General features: G+C 43.1%; 1 protein-coding gene across 5 annotated transcripts in view; it reads right to left on the bottom strand.

The window, feature by feature from the left end:
• Nucleotides 1-15062, bottom strand: part of LOC112218671 (ras association domain-containing protein 8) — a 46216-nt gene extending 31154 nt beyond the window's left edge. For 2 of the 5 annotated variants that reach the window (XM_024379672.2, XM_024379675.2), the window contains exon 1: nucleotides 1655-1964. The gene's annotated coding sequence lies outside the window, so the exon portion shown is untranslated. Of the gene's footprint in view, nucleotides 1-1654; nucleotides 1965-14790 lie in introns of those variants that run through there. The other 3 variants (XM_024379673.2, XM_024379677.2, XM_024379676.2) reach the window with 3 other exon arrangements.
• Between the last annotated feature and the right edge of the window lie 6924 nt (nucleotides 15063-21986).

Below are 21986 nucleotides of genomic sequence, written 5' to 3'. Positions count from 1 at the left end.
TCTCTCTAACTGGTTGACCGAAGGCAAACATGCAGCAATTGGTATCAAACATTTTCCTCCAGAAACAAACAGACCGGAAGCTATTGGTTCCTGCCACCCAGTTAGGGCCTGGGTGAACATATGTGAGAGAGAGTATGAGTGAGTGAGTGAGTGAGCGAGTGAGATTGGAATAATGAAATATACAGGTGTCTGAGTGTGTCTGTCTGTGAGAGAGAGGTAGAAGAGTGCAAGTGAGGAGAGCAGCACTGGATCAATCTTTAAATCACGCAGTGCACTCTCCTTCCTGATAGATCACACACTGTTTGTCTGTCCATCACATTACACACACATTCACTCTATCAAACACACCTAGACAAGAAACAAGTAATACTTTCCCTCATGAAAACATTCACATACTGTTGCTTTGAGACCACCTGCAGTAGGTAACCAATGACAGGCAGAGCCACTTCACAGCATGAGGACAGTCACTTTACACACCCACATCATCAGTTAGAATGAACTAACTGTGCTCAGCAAGACTACATTACATGAATTTACAGCTGGACACACACACTTCATAACAGAGGAGGAGAAAAGGGGCCAAGCTTTTCCAGGTGTAGTGAAGCAGTTAAAAGGCCATTAAATATAAGATCGCAGTGAACACAACCATCCCTCAGAGTACGCTCCACCCAGCCCAATGTAATGGGAAATTAACCATACTGTATGTTTAATCCACTGTGTGTGTGTGTGTGTGTGCACACACAAATAACAGTACATTCTTGCATTCTATCCATGCTGGTTTTGGCAGGCTACCTGAGACATGAAACCTATAGGAGGGAGGGCATACTGGCTGTTCCCAATTTATTAATACACAGTTTGTCTAAATGGTTAATGGAAACACTTCTACCACTTCATTTTCATCTAGACACCATGGTTTCTTTTTTGGGGGTCTGACGTCATTACATCCAGCTGGAAACTCACCGCCATCTATTTTAATTTGTCACAAACTTTCTCTAAATGTCAAAAAATAATAATAATCTACTGACTGAGGAGACAGTTGGTTGAAAATGTGCTCGAGTTTAAATACCTTTACGTCCCTCCCTCCGCAACCATCTCACACACTAACATGTACACACACACGACACATGAAGTATGGCTATTTACTCTCAGAGTAAGCCAGACAATAAAATCTCTGGCTCCCTATGGCTGCACATGGTTGAACAACAACTACAGACTCTAAAAAAAACACACACACACACAGGTTAGGATAATAAGTTCATATTTCGTAATGTGTAGCACGCTAACAGTTAAATAAGCTTTGTATAGGCAGTGAGTGAACTCTGCGCATGCCCTCAATAAAGTAAAAAGAGCTGGGTGACATGCAGGCTGTGGAAGAGATACCCATGGCCTTAGATACCCATGGCCTTATCATGCCTTGTCACGCATACATTCATGCAGAAACACACACAGGTCGGGCAGACAGTTTCCCCCTAACAGGTTTGAGTTGTGCCACAGAGGGGGCCTAGTAGCAACAGATACATTTAAAGACATAGTAGCCTGGTTGGGGACATTGAACACACACTCATATAAAGTCCCTCACACAAACCCACACTCACTCAGAGAAAAACACACACACACACACACTTTTTCCCAGAACAACATATGCCACACTCACCAGGTGTGGAAATGTCTTCTTTAACAGCTCTCTCTCTCTCGGGTAGATTCCACTCGCTCCTCCGGGCTCTGGAGAGAGGGATCAGGAAGTGTAGTCCCAGCGCAAGAGGGAGTGAGTGTGTAAAGTCCAGTGGGGGTCCGAGTCAGACAAGGTGGCTGGGGATTAAACAGATCGTTCTGTTGCTACTCATCTGTTTCTCTCATTCTTCCTTTCTCTCTTTTTTCTACCCCTGTTTCTCTCCGTCACTCGTTCAATGGCTGCTTCAGGAAGATCTGAGTGACTGCTGAACTCTCCCTCTCTCTACCCCTCCCTCTCCACCCTTCCCTTTCTGACATACAGAAACACACCCTCCCAGTCGCTCTCCTTTCACCCCGCCCTGACACACGCTGCTGACAGGGCATCCCCCTCCCCCTCTCCAGGTACTGGGAGTAGAAGAGTATTCTCTCCCCCGCTCTCCACCTACCTCATTCATTCTCAGTAACACATTTGCTGGAATCAACGATCTCTATCCACACCAGCTACAGAGAAACACCAGAGGCTGGTGGGAGGAGCTATAGGAGGACGGGCTCATTGTAATGGCTGGAATTAATGGAAAGGAGTCAAACACGTTATTTCCATATGTTTGGTACCATACCATTGATTTCATTCCAGCTATTACAATGTGCCCTTCCTCATACCAGCCTCCTCTGACACACACACAATGGTTAAATCAGCAATCTTGTCACTGCAGGGAAATAGGACAGACACAGAACACACACTGATCACATTCGTGCACATTGACTAATGCATACTTAGCCCCAAATTCAAACTTTGCCATTTCTGTTCCTGGAATAAGCACAGAATCTCACACACACACACACCAGAGAGCCTAGCATTACCAATGGTTGTGTGTGGGAGCCCCACAGCAGGAGCTGAGGCCTGTTTTCCATCAACACCTCTCTCTCTTCATCCCTTTTTCACTCTCTCTCTCCTTCCATCTCCCTTACGCTCCCACACTACATGATTCCCTCTGCCTCTCCAACCCAAAACCCCAGGGCTGGTCACTGATACTCAGGAGGATCCCAATAGAGCAGGCCCTCTCTTGGATAGCCTAGTCTGTTTCACAAAGAAACAGGGAAACCCTTCAAAACAAGCAGATGTGTGTGTGTGTGGTTCCTGCTAAGCAACTAAGGTTGGATTTGGAGCCGTGCCAGGCCAAATAGATGTTGTGTTGGTATTGTCACGGCAGGACATCCTATGGCCTTTAGGGTGAACACACTAAAAATCAACACAACCTGAGCATTAGTCTAATTTACCAAGACTGAACTGACATGATTCATAACAGTCTTTAACTAAACACATTCACAAACACAGACTCATTGAGACTAAAATGTTAAATAATGGGGCTATTTTGTCTTGCAATAACCCATATGTCCCCCAACCTTAATGAAACCATATAAACCAGGCTAGGTCTAGCTTTTTACTGCAGCCTGAACTATGGAACCCATCAGAGAGTTTGCTCACATCTGACACTTCTGTCCAATGACACAAGCTTTTGACACATTTAAGAGGTCAGATCCACAACAGATCCAGTAATACTCTCTCTCTCACACACACAATTCCACTTCTGACTGGAACTACAGTGAAGGGAGAGAACCCTGGAGGTTCGGTTGCTAGTGGCCTGGGTGAGAAAAGCAGAAGGTGCCAGAGGGAAGTAAAGTTTTAAAAGGGCAATATCGAGAAGTCAGTCTTTTTCCCTACAATTAGGAACTACTTAGCTGGTAAATCCCAAAAGTCAAACCGAGCCAATGAGAGCTGAGGGCAGGGTGAGTTAGATGTGATGTAAGGATTAATCTCAAGGCTTTGAGATTTCACGGTCCCCTTCCAGGCATTCCTGAGGGTGCCTCCCTCCTGAACCAGAATATGGGTTTACAGGAGACATATGGCAATTCTCCTTCAAGCCCAGAAAGCAGCCATTCAACTTGCCTTTCACCAGCTTTTCAAGCTTAATGTCAACAACCGTTCTGTACTTACCAAAGAAAACAGTTTCACTGAGCAACTATCATTACTGTCGTTACGGTCATTGCGTACTTCCAAAAAAAATACAAATAAATAAAAAGTTACATGCAACCAAAAATGTTTATTGTCTGGAAAGAATCTTTTTTTTTTTTTTAACCAAATGCGCATGCACCAAATCCACCTCTTCTGCACCTCCAATGAAATTACTGCCAAGCACAGGTTGGCTGGAAAGGTAATTGATTTTACTACCTACAATAGTGTATGAACGTTATATCAATCTGTTGTTTCACAAATGCTACACAGAATGCAATAATATTTCATGTAAGTAGATGAAGTAGACAATATAGGGTACAATTTTACAGTGATTGTATATTTCTAGATAGGCTTTATTTATTTGTGTGTATTTCAAATCCATGACTAATTATGCAGGAGCAAAAGAGGTGGATTTGAGACACTTGGTCAAAAACAATACTTAGATTCTTTCCAGACAAGGATTTTTTTCAGTGGCATGTAACTTTTTATTTTGACCTTTTTTGGAAGTACGTATCAGCCATGACGTCAGTAATGACAATAGTTGCTCAACAAAAACATTATTTGATAAGTATCAAATGTATTTTGGCATTATTAATCTTGAAAAGCTGGTCAATGGCAAGTTGAATGGCTGCTTTCTGGGATTAAAGGAGAATCGCCATATTCACTCAACCCCCCAAACCTTACTTTTCTATAACACATTCAACCCCCCCCTCCTGTAAACCCTGATTTGATTCTGGTTCACCTCCCTCCACCCCCCAAACCTTACTTTTCTATAACACATTCAACCCCCCAAACCTTACTTTTCTATAACACATTCAACCCCCCAAACCTTACTTTTCTATAACACATTCAACCCCCCAAACCTTACTTTTCTATAACACATTCAACCCCCCAAACCTTACTTTTCTATAACACATTCAACCCCCCAAACCTTACTTTTCTATAACACATTCAACCCCCCCAAACCCCTCCAACCCCCCCCCCAAACCTTACTTTTCTATAACACATTCAACATTCCCCCCTCCAGTTTGCATCAAGCAAAAAGAAAGAAAGCAAAGAAAGAACAGATGAGGTCTAAAAAGCGTCATCATCTTAGCAGTCAAATCCAATACAGCCCCGTTTCCTCCTGCTAAATGTTCAGTCCCAGGACACTAAAGACTGAGAGCATTCCCAAACCCACAACCCAGATCACCCTTTCACTGGCCTCAATCAGAGCCCATAATAACTTAATACCTTTACTAAGGACACACATAAATCTGTCCAGAGAGCAATAAGCCAACAGTAGATCAGGGCAGAAAAGGCAGGAAGATGTCAGTATCTGAGGTAGGAGGAAGACAAATAGACCTCTCTTTCCTGTCACTTCTTCAATAGGTTCTGTGGAGGGAGGTGGGCTCAGGGGGACTCATGCAGCTGATAGGTTCTGTCTTGTTGGCTGTTCTGCATCATGCTTGAATAGCATTAAGTCTAAGGCTCAACCGTCTCCCCTCCCCCTCTTCAGAGATGAGACCTCGCTCTCTTGTTCTACTGTTTCCCAGAAAACCTCCAACAGGTGGGGAAAGGACGGACAGACGGACGGAGTCCCTTCTTCGTTTCAAAGGGTTTTCTCCTATTGGATCCTGTATAACACAACGCTGCATTTTGCCTTCTGTATGCTTTAACCTGTCTGTCAGTCTGTCGGACGGCCTTCTGTATGTTTTAACCTCTGCCTGTCTGTCGGGCGGCCTTCTGTATGCTTTAACCTCTGTCCATCAGACAGAGACAGAGAGACAGAGAGAGACAGACAGAGAGAGAGAGACAGTTAAAACATACAGAAGGCAAAATACAGCGTTGTGTTCAACAGGATCCAATAGGAGAAAACCCTTTGAAACAAAGAAGGGACTACAGTCCAATAAGTTTCTAAACATTTTGCATCATTGCTTGTCTAATTGAATATGTCCCAGCCTGCACTGCTCTCATGTTTGCAACAACACACTGAGTTCTGAACTTTTGTTGGCATAGGCTGTGGTCAGGGTAAGCCAGACCAAGGCAGTAGTAATACTTTGTTTGTTCCTAGCAGAGCTAAGTATAACATAGCCATGTCATTATGGTCAGTGTCGAACTATTGCTCCTGCATTGTAGCTCTGCTCTGTGTATCATGAAGATAGAGAAAGTCTGGATGGCTTAGGTCATTGTATGGTTTACTCTTAAATATAGCACACCCCGCAGAAGTTAGAAACAAAGCCTTTGTTTTCTGCCATGATACTTGTCACAGTCAAGGAATAATATAGGTCTATCTTTATGATCTCATTTGGAAATCATCATAATCTCACCTCATTTCATCTGTATTACTACAACAGTCTTGTCTGTGCATGAAAACAGTTCATACCAGTTCAACAATACGAAAGAGAGAAGCAAACGTGATAGCCTAGATCTCTTCCTCTGCTGTCATCTAGTCTAGACCAGTGTCAACCCAAAGCCAGGGATGGGCTCCCTCTCCCTCAGTCATGCATGGAGCCCCTCAGTGTGGAACACAAAAGCCAGTCAGGGTTTAAGTCAACAGTATGCTCACATCAGACACTGACCCCAAGCCCCAATCCTCAGATCCTCTCCATTCTGGGAGTTCTGGTGGTGGGAGTGTGTGGGATACCGCCTCGCCACACACTGGTCTCACACTTGTGAACAAACACACCGCCAGGCCAGACTAGAGAGACAAACAGAGAGAGAGACAGACAGAGAGAGACAAGCAAGTAATGGAGAGAGAAATTCACAATGGATATAAAACAGAGACAGAGAGAGAGAGCTTAGAGCGAGCTAGAGCGAGGAGCTACAGAGAGAGAGAAAGAGAGAGGAAAATCGAGCTAGAGAGAGAGGAGCTAGAGTGAGCTAGAGCTTGAGAGAAAGTGAGCTAGAGAGAGAGAGAGGAGCTAGAGCTAGAGTGAGCTAGAGCAAGTGGAGCTAGAGAGAACTAAAGAGAGGAGCTAGAGCTAGAGAGAGCGAGGAGCTAGAGAGAGCTAGAGAGAGAGAGAGGAGCTAGTGCTAGAGAGAGAGGAGCTAAAGCTAGAGAGAGGAGCTAGAACCAGAGAGAGGAGCTAGAACCAGAGAGAGAGAGGAGAGAGAGGGAGAGAGGAGCTAGCAGAGCTAGAGAGAGAGAGAGAGAGAGAGAGAGAGAGAGAGAGAGAGAGAGGAGCTAGAGAGGGAGAGGAGCTAGAGAGAGAGAGGAGCTAGAGCAGAGCTAGAGAGAGAGAGAGAGAGGAGCTAGAGCGGAGCTAGAGAGAGAGAGAGAGAGGAGCTAGAGCGGAGCTAGAGAGAGAGAGAGAGAGAGGAGCTAGAGCGGAGCTAGAGAGAGAGAGAGAGGAGCTAGAGCGGAGAGAGAGAGAGAGAGAGGAGGGATCTAGAGAGAGGAGGGAGCTAGAGAGAGGAAGGAGCTAGAGCGAGTGGAGCTAGAGAGAACTAGAGAGAGGAGCTAGAGCGGAGCTAGAGAGAGAGAGGAGCTAGAGAGGTGGAGAGAAGCTAGAGAGAGAGGAGGTAGAGCAGAGCTAGAGAGAGAGAGGAGGTAGAGCGGAGCTAGAGAGAGAGAGGAGCTGGAGCGAGCGACAGCTAGAGAGAGGAGCTAGAGCTAGAGAGAGCTAGAGCGACAAACAGACTAGGCAGAAACAGAGAGTACGAAACAATCAAAGAAACAAAGAAGAAGAGAGAGACAGAAAGGTAAAAAGAGACTGTAGGAGGGAGAGAGGGTCTGGAGGGTGGGGTTGTTGATGATGATAAAGCGCAGGAAGTGCCAGTTAGGGAGAATGGAACAGTCAGGTGATTAGAGGTCAGGGGTCTGGGGTAAACAAGGGACAGAGTGTGAGGCGCCCTAATGTAGGCACTGACTCCCTGTCTCTGTCTGGTTCTCCCTTTACCGATCTCTCTGGGGTGGCAGGGTAGGCTAGTGGTTAGAGCATTGGACTAGTAACCAGAAGGTTGCAAGTTCAAATCCCCGAGCTGACAAGGTACAAATCTGTCGTTCTGCACCTGAACAGGCAGTTAACCCACTGTTCCTAGGCTGTCATTGAAAATAAGAATTTGTTCTTAACTGACTTGTCTAGTTAAATAAAGGTAAAATAAAAATACCTCTCTGTCTCTTTTCATTTTCTCCTCTGTCTGATGTCTGGGGAAAGGGCTATAAAAACACCTGTTAGAACAATAAGTCCCAATGGCTTTCACTCCACTTCTCTTTCACTTCCGTGGATCAAAGGATTCATCTTGCTGTGTGTGCAGTGGGGTGGCTGGGTGAGTCAGTGTACCTTCCCCTTTCCCTTCCCTGCACACATCAGCCTGCCTGGGGAACATGAAACTACTCCTCTCACATAATGGACTTGCATTGTTCTAGTACACATCTCTTTTACAGATATCATCCTCACAATATATGTCTCATAATCTAGAGTGCTAGTGTAAAAGGTTTCATCAAAACCTATAGAGAGTATCTAGTAGCCTGGAGGATTTCCAGGAACCCTGGTTGAATATAACCTAGGACAAGACATCTGAAAGTATAATCACTGTCTAATGGTAGTGGAGCTTGAGTGTGTTCTACTGGACATGTGTGTGTGTGTGTGTGTGAGTGAGTGTCTGATTACTAATTAATAGAAGGGTCATAGGGTCCTCTGTCTCTCCCCCACAGCAGCCCACACATGCCCAGCCTGCTTTGCATAACACCACCAGTAGGAATGTGAGGATTGTTGGGTCAGCAAGCGGTGACATCATACATAGCAGCATGCAGCTACAACGCAGCCCTAGTCCCTGTTTCCTCTTGATTACATCAGCCAAGTATTAATGTCTACAGATAAAGCCATGACACACTCCACCACAGCTTCCTGTGAGCACACACACACACACATTTTGGGAGATTCATACAAACACACTTCAAACCCTGAGTAGATTTAAAATGACTCACTGAGTCCAGCCAGTCTGCCTCACGTATATTAGCCTTACCATACATCTTTTTCTCACACGACAGGCAAGTAATACAAGCTCTCTTCTCAGCAACCCAGTTCTGAGTATGAGAGATAACCTCTCACACACAACAGTTGTCTCCTAACTGTGTGTGTGTGTGTGTGTGTGGGTGTAACAGGAGATCCTCCGGCCATCAGACAGACAAGACAAGAGTGCACCTGTGGGAGTGGCCGAGAGCTCTGCTTCTGGCATTGCCACGGTTACCAAACACAGGGCAAGCCACGTGGTTGGTGGAACCGGAGCAGGGCAGTCAAAAGAGGACAACACTTGAAGACGGAAGCCATGCCAGAATGTGACAAAGTAATTCATAGACACAGCCCAAAGAGTGCGTCAATGTTGGGACAAAGCCAGAAAAACAGAGCTCACAGCTGTGGAGTCTCAAGATATTATGGTCCTTTTCTACTACACGACCCAATGGTGTTTAACAAAGGACACACATCTTGAGACCAGACACAACTGTCATGCCAACAGTTTCAATACAAATTCTTTCCATACTTTTACTGAAATTAAGACTACAGTAAGTTCCATGTTTAAGGCTAATGCAGCTTTACACTAAAATGACAGTTCATCTCATTTCCCATGGAAGGCTCTCCGCCACCAATCTAGACAGAAAAGCAATCCTACGCTCATCTTAATTCATCGTCAGCGGTGTACAACAATATCAACAAAAGATCTCTGACTCATAAAATATGTTCTGCCAGGAGCGTTGTAGAATTGACCCTCAGCTGATATGAAGACAAATGTGTGCCAGTTCAGTGTTAGACCTGCATTCACCTGTAGTGAACGACACAGAAGCGAACAGAAAGAACATTAAATTGTCAAATGAATCCGGATTTCATCATTTGTTTTTTGTTAGAATCTGCCTTAGAAATTAGAACGACGTAAGCAACTATTACTATTTACTTAAATTCAAACCCTCTGAAAACAACAGTTTGACAAAGACAGCCAACAGAAAAAGACACAAAGCAAACTTCCAAAAAAGGGGAACAAAAGCCCCAAAACTACTCGCCTTCTTTAGTAGAATCCAACCGTCTGTCTGGGTCTCTGTGGTGCTGTGAAAGAAGAGCAAGATGAAGATGAAGAGAAACAGCCCAGTCACTGTGAAAGAAGAGCAAGATGAAGATGAAGAGAAACAGCCCAGTCACTGTGAAAGAAGAGCAAGATGAAGATGAAGAGAAACAGCCCAGTCACTGTGAAAGAAGAGCAAGATGAAGATGAAGAGAAACAGCCCAGTCACTGTGAAAGAAGAGCAAGATGAAGATGAAGAGAAACAGCCCAGTCACTGTGAAAGAAGAGCAAGATGAAGATGAAGAGAAACAGCCCAGTCACTGTGAAAGAAGAGCAAGATGAAGATGAAGAGAAACAGCCCAGTCACTGTGAAAGAAGAGCAAGATGAAGATGAAGAGAAACAGCCCAGTCACTGTGAAAGAAGAGCAAGATGAAGAGAAACAGCCCAGTCACTGTGAAAGAAGAGCAAGATGAAGAGAGAAACAGCCCAGTCACTGTGAAAGAAGAGCAAGATGAAGAGAGAAACAGCCCAGTCACTGTGAAAGAAGAGCAAGATGAAGATGAAGAGAAACAGCCCAGTCACTGTGAAAGAAGAGCAAGATGAAGATGAAGAGAAACAGCCCAGTCACTGTGAAAGAAGAGCAAGATGAAGAGAGAAACAGCCCAGTCACTGTGAAAGCATACGTGTTACACTGCTACCTGATCCAGTAGAGTGAATGACAGCCCCACACACTCAACGCGATGGAGGGGAGGAGTGGGGAAGGAGAGAAAAGTGAAATGGTGCTGCCATTCTCTGTCGCCCTGGAGACCAATGCTCTTTCAAAGAAATCGACCAATGACAAACACCGGCGATTGTGTAGAGACAAAAAAGTCACGACTGCCATTCCCTCAGCAGAAAAAACACAGAGCGAGAGAGGGAGGGAGAAACAAAGAGAAAATGAGGGAAGAATTAAAAAGGGAAAGACAGAAGAGACAGAATGACCAACAACAACAAAACTGAAAGAGTGAAAGAGAAAGAAGGGGGATGAAATGGAAGCCAGTGAGTGACAAAAGGGGCCAGGCAGTGAAGAGGCCACCAGACCAGAGTCTGTCCTTTCTCCATTGTCCTCCTCATCTCTGCTCGGGGGGGGACCCTGTATCAGTGGTTAAGAATAAGAGTCTCATATCCTCCCTGTATTTCCCACGGCTGAGAGGATCAATGCTCTCTCTACACCACTGTGTGAGCCGGATGATAAGTACTACAACTTCAGTTGGTCCCATGTTCTGAAACAGCTGAACTTCACATTATATCTGTTGTTGACACGTCACCATTCTGGTGCTGTCGACTGGTCTGCTGATGATAACACTGTCACCGGTGGCTGGTGTACCATGTCATTTGATCAAAACTAGCACTTCAGATGGAGTAGCCCTGATTTCCAAAAGCTAATGTGCAGGGCCTAGGGAGAGTGAAATGGATGGACTGAACAGAGAAGATTTCAAATATATGGCACTCACACATCCATCACCTTTTCAGCAACACTTGAGCACAATCAGTTTCACAACACAGCCTCAGTTTACTAAATGACCCTCCTTCAGCGGTAAATGCTCTATTTATCCTGAGCCAAAGCGTTTACCATGTGAAAATGGCCCTATTTCCCTGCTGTGACAGTCGCTATGACAGGATTGCTGATTAACAACCAATATAGTGTGTGTGTGTACACATCAGACAGAACAGAAAGGTTTAAACAGCTAGGATTGATTTATTTGAAGTGGGTAATGGGGTGTTCTGACAGGAATTAACTGCTCTGTAATAGCCCTGTACTGGCTGCTGCATTAGGGTTTTAGTAATAGCTGTTCCATGGATCTCATCTAGCATGGATATTTAGGCTACACAGATACAGCAGCAGGCATAGATAAAGCACCTAGTCTATTTCAAAATTAGATGTATCCCCAAAATGAACCATCAATGAACTATTGCATTGTAGCCTAATAGCACTGTAACAAAATAAAATTGTATTTGTCACATGCTTTGTAAACAGCTGTAGACTAACAGTGAAATGCTTACACAGTGAAATGCTTACTTGTGGGCCCTTCACTACAATGCAGAGAGAAAAATGTAAAAAGAACAGAAAATTAATAACAAGGAATAAATCCACAATGAGTAATCATAACTTGGCTACATACACAGGGTACCAGTACCGAGTTGATGTGCAGGGATACGAGATAATTGAGGTAGATATGTACAGTTGAAGTCAGAAGTTTACATACACCTTAGCCACCTTATCCTGCACATGAGCTTTTTCACAATTCCTGACATTTAATCCGAGTAAAAATGCCCTGTTTTAGGTCAGTTAGGATCACCACTTTATTTTAAGAATGTGAAATGTCAGAATAATAGTAGAGAGAATGATTTATTTCAGCTTGTGGACAGAACTGAAAAAGTGTGTACAAGCAAGGAGGCCTACAACCCTGACTCAGTTACACCAGCTCTGTCAGGTGGAATGGGCCAAAATTCACCCAACTGATTGTGGGAAGCTTGTGGAAGGCTACCCGAAACATTTGACCCAAGTTAAACAATTTAAAGGCAATGCTACCAAATACTAATTGAGTGTATGTAAACTTCTGACCCACTGGGAATGTGATACAGTGAATTATAAGTTAAATAATCTGTAAACAATTGTTGGAAAAATGAATTGTGTCATGCACAAAGTGGATGTCCTAAACGACTTGCCAAAACGATAGTTTGTTAACTAGAAATGTGTGGAGTGGTTGAAAAACTAGTTTTAATGATTCCAACCTAAGTGTATGTAAACTTCCGACTTCAACTGTAATGTTATTTTGATAATTCATACCATTTAATCCTTCCATCTGAGGACAAAAAAACTAAATACAATACTTTCATTCATGCAAAAATGTTGGTTACTAGGCCTAACAAAAATGGTTGCTATGGAGGCTGGCTAAGTCTTCTCACTGAGCCAACTAAAGCTACAAACTCTACAGCTGGAAGGGCAGCAAACACTACATTTTCCTCTGTTTTCATAGCTTTTCTACTGACATTTAATTGCATATATTCATGATAATAATATTGTTGCTTGATTTCTGGATCAGAAAAGTTTGTCTTGTTCATTCACAGCATTCTCTGTGGGGCGAGATCAAATTGTAAAGGTAAATAGCCTAATAGCTATGGATCTGACATGCTATTTTAATGAGCCTAATGTGGCCTAACAAAAGTAGCCTTATAACATCCTAGTATGACATCAGCCATTTCAAAATCATAGATCATTGTAATCAGAGACGGAACAATGAGGCATTGTGTGTGAGCAATGAGCAGTACGTTCTGTAAATATTGTGTTCCAGTAAAGCACAGTGACTGACTGACAGTAGAGAACCTGTAGCTGACAGGAGGAACCAGAAGGTGGTTTGGCTGTGTTTTTATCGGCCTTTCAATCAGTGGATAACATGCGAGTCACAGCTCTGATAAGGTTGTGGTAGGAATACAGGCAGGTCCAAGTACACCAACACTTCACATTGTTATGATTGGGACAGAGGAAGAGAGTGAATTGAGATGCACCCAGTGAGTAGAATAGTTGTGGCAAAGAGAACAGGAAGTCCTTCTTTGGATATTTCCCCTACTGGGTGACTGGTCAACAATGACATCATGAAGTTGGAGAGTGTACTGATGTGGGAGTACGCAGTGTGGGTTCATGCCCATGAGGGGAATGCACTCTGTCTACCCCAGCTAACATTGTTTAAGGATGAGAGAGAGAGAGAGAGTGTGTGTGTGTGTGTGGGGGGGGGTATTAAGTGCTTTCTCCAGTTGGTACACAATCTTTTTTGTTTTCCCATGGAGAAGCAGCTGTACAGATGATTAAGTATTGGGGGATACAGGAAGGAAGAGGGGAGGACGAGGAAGAGGGCAAGGAGGAGGCAGACACAATTTTGTTTCACTACTACAATATTACAATAACCAATAGACACTTAGGGAGGGAATTCATTTATATCATGGGAAAATACAGGTTTAGGCCAAACAAAAGTACAGCTCCCAAAGAAACAGAAGATACAAACATGGCTCAATTCACACAGCAATATTCTTGATTACAGAAGAAAACTGTTACATACTTTCCTTATGTAAGGGAGTTGGGGAGGAGCAGAATGGCGGAGAGCACAACAGAGGGGATCCTAATGCCTTTAGTGATGCTGGAGGCATCATACTGCACACAAATCAAACAAACAATGCTGCCAAAGCATTCCAGCATAGTACACACTACTGCCTGCCCTCAAAATACTATAAACTGCATGTCTTGAGTGATCACATTTCATGTTATAATAAAAGGTAGCTTAAGCAAACACAACAAATACAAACAGAGCAGAGTACTACATTTTCTATTACAACATAGGCTTTTTGCTTGCAAGCCTGTGACACAAACAGAGAGTCAACTAAATGAAGCTAATGCTGAAATATTTAAATGGTAGTATTCCACAGCCAGCTATTGAAGTTGGCTTTTATACTGGATGTAACTTGTCCTAGGCTACATTCTTCTCTATTTGACACTCAACAATAATGACTGCTGTTTTCACACAGAAGTACACCAGTACAACAACTGGCACTCTCATTGCTATGGCAAAGTATTTCTTTCATGGGCAAAATCAGAAACACCATGCACTATTAAATAGTTCTTAGACTAACTTTAGCTGTCTTTACCTCTCTAACGAGCACTTAGGCCTAACGGATGTCACAGTAAATCATAATTTCAATGTAAAAAAAAAAATCTTTAAAAAAAATCTAAGGTAACATTCTTTACAGTTTACAGATGGGTTGGTTCACAGACTGATATACATAAATCACCTGAACTTTGAACCTTGTTAGAGCTAGTACAACTTGGAAATCAGTGATGGAATGCATCCCGTTCAATACGCAAATATCAAACTGATATTTACATACTCATGCAAATATGTTAATGTAGATTAAAATAGCTTGCAAGTGACTCTTGATTTCCATAGCCTACTCGAAGCGCCATAATGTATCACACACACACACACACACACACACACCGAGGGAGAAATAAGTTGGCTAGCATGGCTAACTTAACATTAGCTGATTAACGCGAATGTTTTTGTGAAGGTGTTTTACCAATGTTGTGTCTTACCGGTTTATAGCAATTCGGTGTAAAACGACAGAGGTCCTCGTCTCTTATTTCAGGTGTATTCTACTCCGGTTGTCTTGCCATAGAGCGCATGGTGCAGTTGAATCTACTCTCCACTGTCCCTGTCAGCGACTCTCTACAAATATATTCTGCACATGCATCAGTCCTGCTCATGCCTCTGTAAACAACAGTCTGATTGACATCTTAAAGAGGCAGTATCCAATGATCTGGCGGACATGTAAGAAAAACGTTTTTTTTCCTGATTTTGATGATCTAATAACGTTTGAGCTATTTATCGTACCTGTCTCATGCCTTTAACATCCGAGTCCAATCAACATGTTCAGCCCTTCTCCCGGGTCATGGCTCGAAGGGGTCCAGCTTTTGTCAAATCAACGTCAGATTTTAATTTTCGCAGCAGGTTAGGATAACTTATGCAGCAGGTTAGGATAATTAACGTAGCAGGTTAGGATAATTATTTTAAGGTTAGGGAAAAGGTTAGCTTACATAACATTTTTTGACGTTAATTTACGTTAATTTTACAAAAGCTGGATCCCTTCCTAGCCATGACTCCTCTACCGCCAGTTAGTGTAGCCGCACACACTTACAGAGGTTGAGCTATTTGGTGATAGCAAGACTGTTCGATTTAGGTTACTTTAAGTTCTTTCACAGTGACAAACTGAAAGTTGTACAATGCTTCAGTGAGTTGTCTGTGATGTCAAATTGTTGCAAGTTGTAATAAACTTTGTGTAATCCAATGGTATCTGGCATCTATGGCCAAATACATTGCAAAGAGTAAACCCTAGCTAGCATCTCTTTTAACATCACTACTCTAGCACTAAGCTAAGCTAAGCTACACGTACATGCATTGACTTGTTGGCTATTTCCATGAACATTATCTTGATCATTATCTTTTTAACGCTTCGAAAAACATGCACTTAAATTGTTACAGCGAAGATTTGTGCAGCTGCCCACCTGAGATAGGCCTGGCTACATGAGGGCCAGGGATGGTGCCACAGAGAGAATGGAAATTCAAAACACCTTGCTAGCTTGTATGTAAGCCAGCTATATATATATATTTCCCTATTTCATACTTTAGCATAAGGGTGATGACTAGGCCTATAATAGATTTACCTATTTTGTGCACCTACAAAGATTATATCTCAAATCAAATGTTATTTGTCATATGTGGCGAAGACAACAGGTGTAGTAGACCTTACCTTGAAATGCTTACTTACAAGCCCTTAACAAACAATGCAGTTTTAAGAAAATAGAGTTAAGTAAATATTTACTAAATAAACTAAAGTAAAAAAATACATGTTAAAAAAAAAGTTACACAATAAAATAACAATAATGTTACAGGGGTACCGGCACCGAGTCAATGTGTGGGGGTAAAGGTTAGTCGAGGTAAATTGTTACATGTAGGTAGGGGTAAAGTGACTGCATCCGACAAATGTAATCATGAGTCCAGAGTGCTTTCCAAAAAAATGTCTCCGGGTGAACAAAATCTAGTCCCGAGTTCAAAATGTAATGTTGGAGGCCTTATTTTTCACTTTCAAACCTGTCTGTGCACCTAAACTGATTGGTACATGTATGATGTACAGTAAAAGATCCCAACAGCTCCTATTAATGTTATATGATTCATGCTTCTCTTGAATTTAATGGAATGGAATGTCCCTGTGGGCAGGATTGTGTTCCATACTGCATGTCTGAACTCATAGGCGTATCCAACACAGGGACCCTGTTGAGCTTTATTTTTCCTAGAATGGAAAACTAACAAGCCTCCACCTAAAGTAACAGAACAAAGCAGGCTGCTTCCTCTAATAATTATGTCTTAATTGCACACACTTGGCAAAGGTTCTGGTATGTCAGTGAGTGCATATCTGCTATACAGTCCTGTGTTGCTCAGTTGGTAGAGCATGGCGCTTGCAACGCCAGGGTTGTGGGTTCAATTCCTGTGGGGGACCAGTACAAGGGGGAAAAAGTCTGAAAATGTATGCACTCTACTGTAAGTTGCTCTGGATATAAGTGTCTGCTAAAATGGCAATATAATTATGCTACTCATTTCTTGTTTGGCATCAGGCGCAGGATGCAAGTTTGTGCATGTTTGTAACTTAGGCTATGTTGTTACATACACTACTGTTCAAAAGTTTGGGGTCACTTAGAAATGTCCATGTTTTTTAAAGAAAAGCACTTTTTTTTGTCCATTAAAATAACATCAAATTTATCTGAAATACAGTGTAGACATTGTTAATGTTGTAAATGACTATTGTAGCTGGAAATGGCAGATTTTTTATGGAATATCTACATAGGCGTACAGAGGCCCATTTATCAGCTGTCACGCCCTGGTCAAAGTATTTTGTGTTTATCTTTATGTATTTGGTCAGGCCAGGGTGTGGCATGGGGTTTTTGTAATTGTGGTGTGTTTGTCTTGGGGTTTTGGTGGTGGTATTGGGATTGTAGCTTAGTGGGTTGTCTAGCAAGGTCTATGGCTGTCTGGAGTGGTTCTCAATCAGAGGCAGGTGCTTATCGTTGTCTCTGATTGGGAACCATATTTAGGCAGCCATATTCTTTGAGTTTGTCGTGGGTGATTGTCCTGAGTGTCTTGATGTCCTTGTTTGATGTTAGTTGACACAAGTATAGGCTGTTTTCGGTTTTCGTTTCGTTTATTGTTTGTAGTGTTCGTGTTTAGTCGTGTTTACGTTTGTTTAAATAAACATGGATCGCAATCGACACGCTGCAGTTTGGTCCGACTCTCCTTCACTATATGAAAACCGTTACATCAGCAACCATCACTCCTGTGTTCCAATGTCATGTTGTGTTAGCTTATCCAAGTTTATCATTTTAAAAGGCTAATTGATCATTAGAAAACCCTTTTGCAATTATGTTAGCACAGCTGAAAACTGTTGCCCTGATAAAAGAAGCAATACAATTAGCCTTCTTTAGATTAGTTGAGTATCTGGAGCATCAGTATTTGTGGGTTCGATTACAGGCTCAAAATGGCCAGAAACAAATAACTTTCTTCTGAAACTCATCAGTCTATTCTTGTTCTGAGAAATTAAGGTTATTCCATGCGAGAATTTGACAAGAAACTGAAGATCTCGTACTACGCACTGTACTATACCCTCAACAGAACAGCACAAACTGGCTCTAACCAGAATAGAAAGAGGAGTGGGAGGCCCCGGTGCACAACTGAGCAAGAGGACAAGTACATTAGTGTCTAGTTTGAGAAACAGACGCCTCACAAGTCCTTAACTGGCAGCTTCAATAAATAGTACAGGCAAAACACCTGTCTCAACATCGACAGTAAAGAGGCGACTACAGGATGCTGCCTCTGATCTAGCGGACTCAATAAACACAAATGCTTAATTGTAAATTATGTCTGTGTTGGAGTGTACCCCTGGCTATCCGAAAATGAAAACAAATAAAACAAATTGTGCCATTTGGTTTGCTTAATATCAGGAATTTGAAATGACTCATACTTTTACATTTGATTGTAAAGTATATTTTAGCAATTACATTTACTTTTCACACATTTCTATGCTTGGGCCGCCACTATAAGCATGTTATTATCAGAGTAAAAAGGTTAATGTTTGCATGCTACAGGCCCACTGAAGCTAGGAATAGTGTGTCCCAATCTCTGAGATATAAGGCTGTATACTTCTAGGAAAGAATCTGAATATTTGAATGCTGTGATAAACTTTTAAACACTTCGACAACTTGTTTGTGCTTTAGATGTCTGATAAATGGAGGACATTATAATTAGTACTGTTTACTTTTTAATTTGACGTGAGCCTAAACCCCCTTCCTCCGCCCTCTAAAGAATATCAATGTTCTGTTGAAAGTCATCTCTTGGGAATCAAGATGCAGATTTTGGGAGGAGTGGTGTAGTGGTATAATTAGCTATTTAATTTGATAGAGTTAAAGCATCCTCCTTCCACCTGCTGCCATACCAACTGTGTCAATTGTCTAGCAACAACAAGGTTGTAATGGTAGCATTCCATTCACAGTAACCCAGGGGCAGGAGAGTCAAACTAATGTACCCACACCCTGACTTAAAGTCTGTTACCAGGCCCTTTACTACATTCTCTGTCATCTGTATGTAATGGTCAGCTCATTGCATAGCAGCCTTGTGTAGTGATGCAGGGCTGTTTTATGGTAATGACCGTTGACATCAGAGTGCAGTGATGGTGGGAGAATAAAAAGTATAAAACCTGCAGGCCATATATACAGTGAAACTGGTTTCCCTGGTTGGTTTAAGACTAATGACTGGTGAGCAGGGACAAGCTCTCTACAACACAGATTCCAGTCAGTCACCACCAGCTGGAAGTGTTTCTCTCTCCACAGTCAAATTACACATCTGAGGCTACTACCTGGACCCAGGAGCTGCCCGCTCCAGCTGTCTGCAGCATTGATCTCCCTTCCTCTCTCACACACCCTACAAGGCATCCCCTCTCAATCCACTCTCTCTCATCACTAGCAGGCAGTGTGGATGATTGCCATTTGGCCAAGAATGTTAACCTCAGAGAATTCAATTATCTGGTTAAATGAGATGAGCAGTAAGTAGGCAGTGAAGTTGATGAGGCTCAACAGGAAGCCAGCTATACAGACCATGTCAGACACAGCTGGTCAAAGCACAGGTGCATGATGGAAATGGATGCTCAGATAGGATGGCAGCAAAATGTATCAGATAAATCAGGCAAGTCAAACAAACAGCTTCTTTGTGTTATGTAAGTGTAACAGTTTCGCTTCAGTCCCTCTCATCGCCCCTACCTGGGCTCAAACCAGGGACCCTATGCACACATCAACAACAGTCACCCTTGAAGCATCATTACCTATCGCTCCACAAAAGCCGCAGCCCTTGCAGAGCAAGGGAAACAACTACTTCAAGGTCTGGCGTAGCATACTGTATATATCTCATTGCCTGCATCCGGAATTGGTCTGGAGTCAAACGACCACCCCTCATCACTGTCAAACGCTCCCTAAAACACTTCAGCGAGCATGCCTTTCTAATCGACCTGGCCCGGGTATCCTGGAAGGATATTGACCTCATTCCGTCAGTAGAGGATGCCTGGTTGTTCTTTAAAAGTGTCTTCCTCATCATCTTAAATAAGCATGCCCCATTCAAAAAAAATTGAACCAGGAACAGATATAGCCCTTGGTTCACTCCAGACCTGACTGCCCTTGACCAGCACAGTAACATCCTGTGGCCTACTGCACTAGCATCATATAGCCCCCGTGATATGCAACTTTTCAGGAAAGTTAGGAACCAATATACACAGGCAGTTAGGAAAGCTAAGGCTAGCTTTTTCAAACAGAAATTTGCATCCTGTAACACAAACTCAAAAAGGTTGTGGGACACTGTAAAGACCATGGAGAATAGGAGCACCTCCTCCCAGCTGCCCACTGCACTGAAGCTAGGAAACACTGTCACCACCGATAAATCCACGATAATTGAGAATTGCAATAAGCATTTTTCTACGTCTGGCCATACTTTCCACCTGGCTACCCCTACCACGGTCAACTGCCCTGGACACGCCCAAGCCTCCGCAATTTCTCCTTCACCCAAATCCAGCTGATGTTCTGAAAGAGCTGCAAAATCTGGACCCCTACAAATCAGCCGGGCTAGACAATCTGGACGCTCTCTTTCTAAAATGATCTGCCGAAATTGTTGCTACCCCTATTACTAGCCTGTTCAACCTCTCTTTCGTATCTTCTGAGATCCCCAAAGATTGGAAAGCTGCCGTGGTCATCCCTCTCTTCAAAGGGGGAGACACTCTAGACCCAAACTGCTACAGACCTATATCTATCCTACCCTGCCTTTCTAAGGTCTTCCAAAGCCAAGTTAACAAACAGATCACCGACCATTTCTAATCTCACCGTACCTTCTCCACTATGCAATCTGGTTTCCGAGCTGGTCATGGGTGCACCTCAGCCACGGTCAAGGTCCTAAACGATATCATAACTAGAGGTCAACTGAATATGATTTTTCAACGCCGACACCGATTACTGGAGGACCAAAAAAAGCTGATGCCGATTAATCAACCGATTTTTTTATATATTTGTTATAATGACAAGGACAACCTACCGATCCTCGACGATGTCATTTACAAAATACCCTCAACACTCTACTCAACAAATTGGATGCAGTCTATCACAGTGCCATCTGTTTTGTCACCAAACCCTCATATACTACCCACCACTGCGACCTGTACGCTCTCATTGGCTGGCCCTCACTTCATACTCATCGCCAAACCCACTGGCTCCAGGTCATCTACAAGTCTTTTCTAGGTAAAGCCCCGCCTTATCTCAGTTCACTGGTCACCATAGCAGCACCTACCCACAGCACGCACTCCAGCAGGTTTATTTCACTGGTCATCCCCAAAGCCAATTCCTCCTTTGGCCACCTTTCCTCACAGTTCTCTGCTGCCAATGACTGTAACGAACTGCAAAAATCACTGAAGCTGGAGACTCATATCTCCCTCACTAACTTTAAACACCAGCTGTCAGAGCAGCTGTACATAGATCATTGCACCTGTGCATAGTGCATCTGTAAAGAGCCCATCCAACTACCTCATCCCCATACTGTATTTATTTATTTGTTTTGCTCCTTTGCTCCCTAGTATCTCTACTTGCACATTCATCTTCTGCACATCTATCACCCCAGTGTTTAATTGCTATATCGTAATTAACTTGCTACTATGGCCTATTTGCCTTACCTCCCTTATCCTACCTCATATGCACACTTTTTTTCTACTGTATTATTGACTGTTTGTTTGTTTATTCCATGTGTAATTCTGTGTTGTTGTATGTGTCGAACTGCTTCGCAGGTCTCAGAGCGAGTGACGTCACCGATTTGAAATGCTATTAGCGTGCAGTGTTGCCAACTTAGCGACTCAGTCGCTATATTTAGCGAGTATTCAGACCTCTAGCAACTAATTTACAAAAAAGCAACTAGCGACAAATCTTACCGACTTTATTGGAGACTCTGACATGAAAGCACGTATTGTTCTTACTCTTCTCAACGAGCAGCGGATGCTGCCGTGGGCCCCACCCCGTCCCAAAGCACGCACAGGAGATGTTCACCCCTCCGTGCTCAGACTGCAAATGAATCGCACATGCGGTAAACTGCCGCTGGGTGATCCCATCCTGGCTTACAATAAAAAAAACTATTAACCTGAATTAGGGCCAGACTAGTTACC

Source organism: Oncorhynchus tshawytscha, linkage group LG19, assembly GCF_018296145.1.
Source record: "Oncorhynchus tshawytscha isolate Ot180627B linkage group LG19, Otsh_v2.0, whole genome shotgun sequence".
NCBI classification, from domain to species: Eukaryota; Metazoa; Chordata; class Actinopteri; order Salmoniformes; family Salmonidae; genus Oncorhynchus; species Oncorhynchus tshawytscha.
This window is presented reverse-complemented; position numbering and strand designations above follow the sequence as displayed.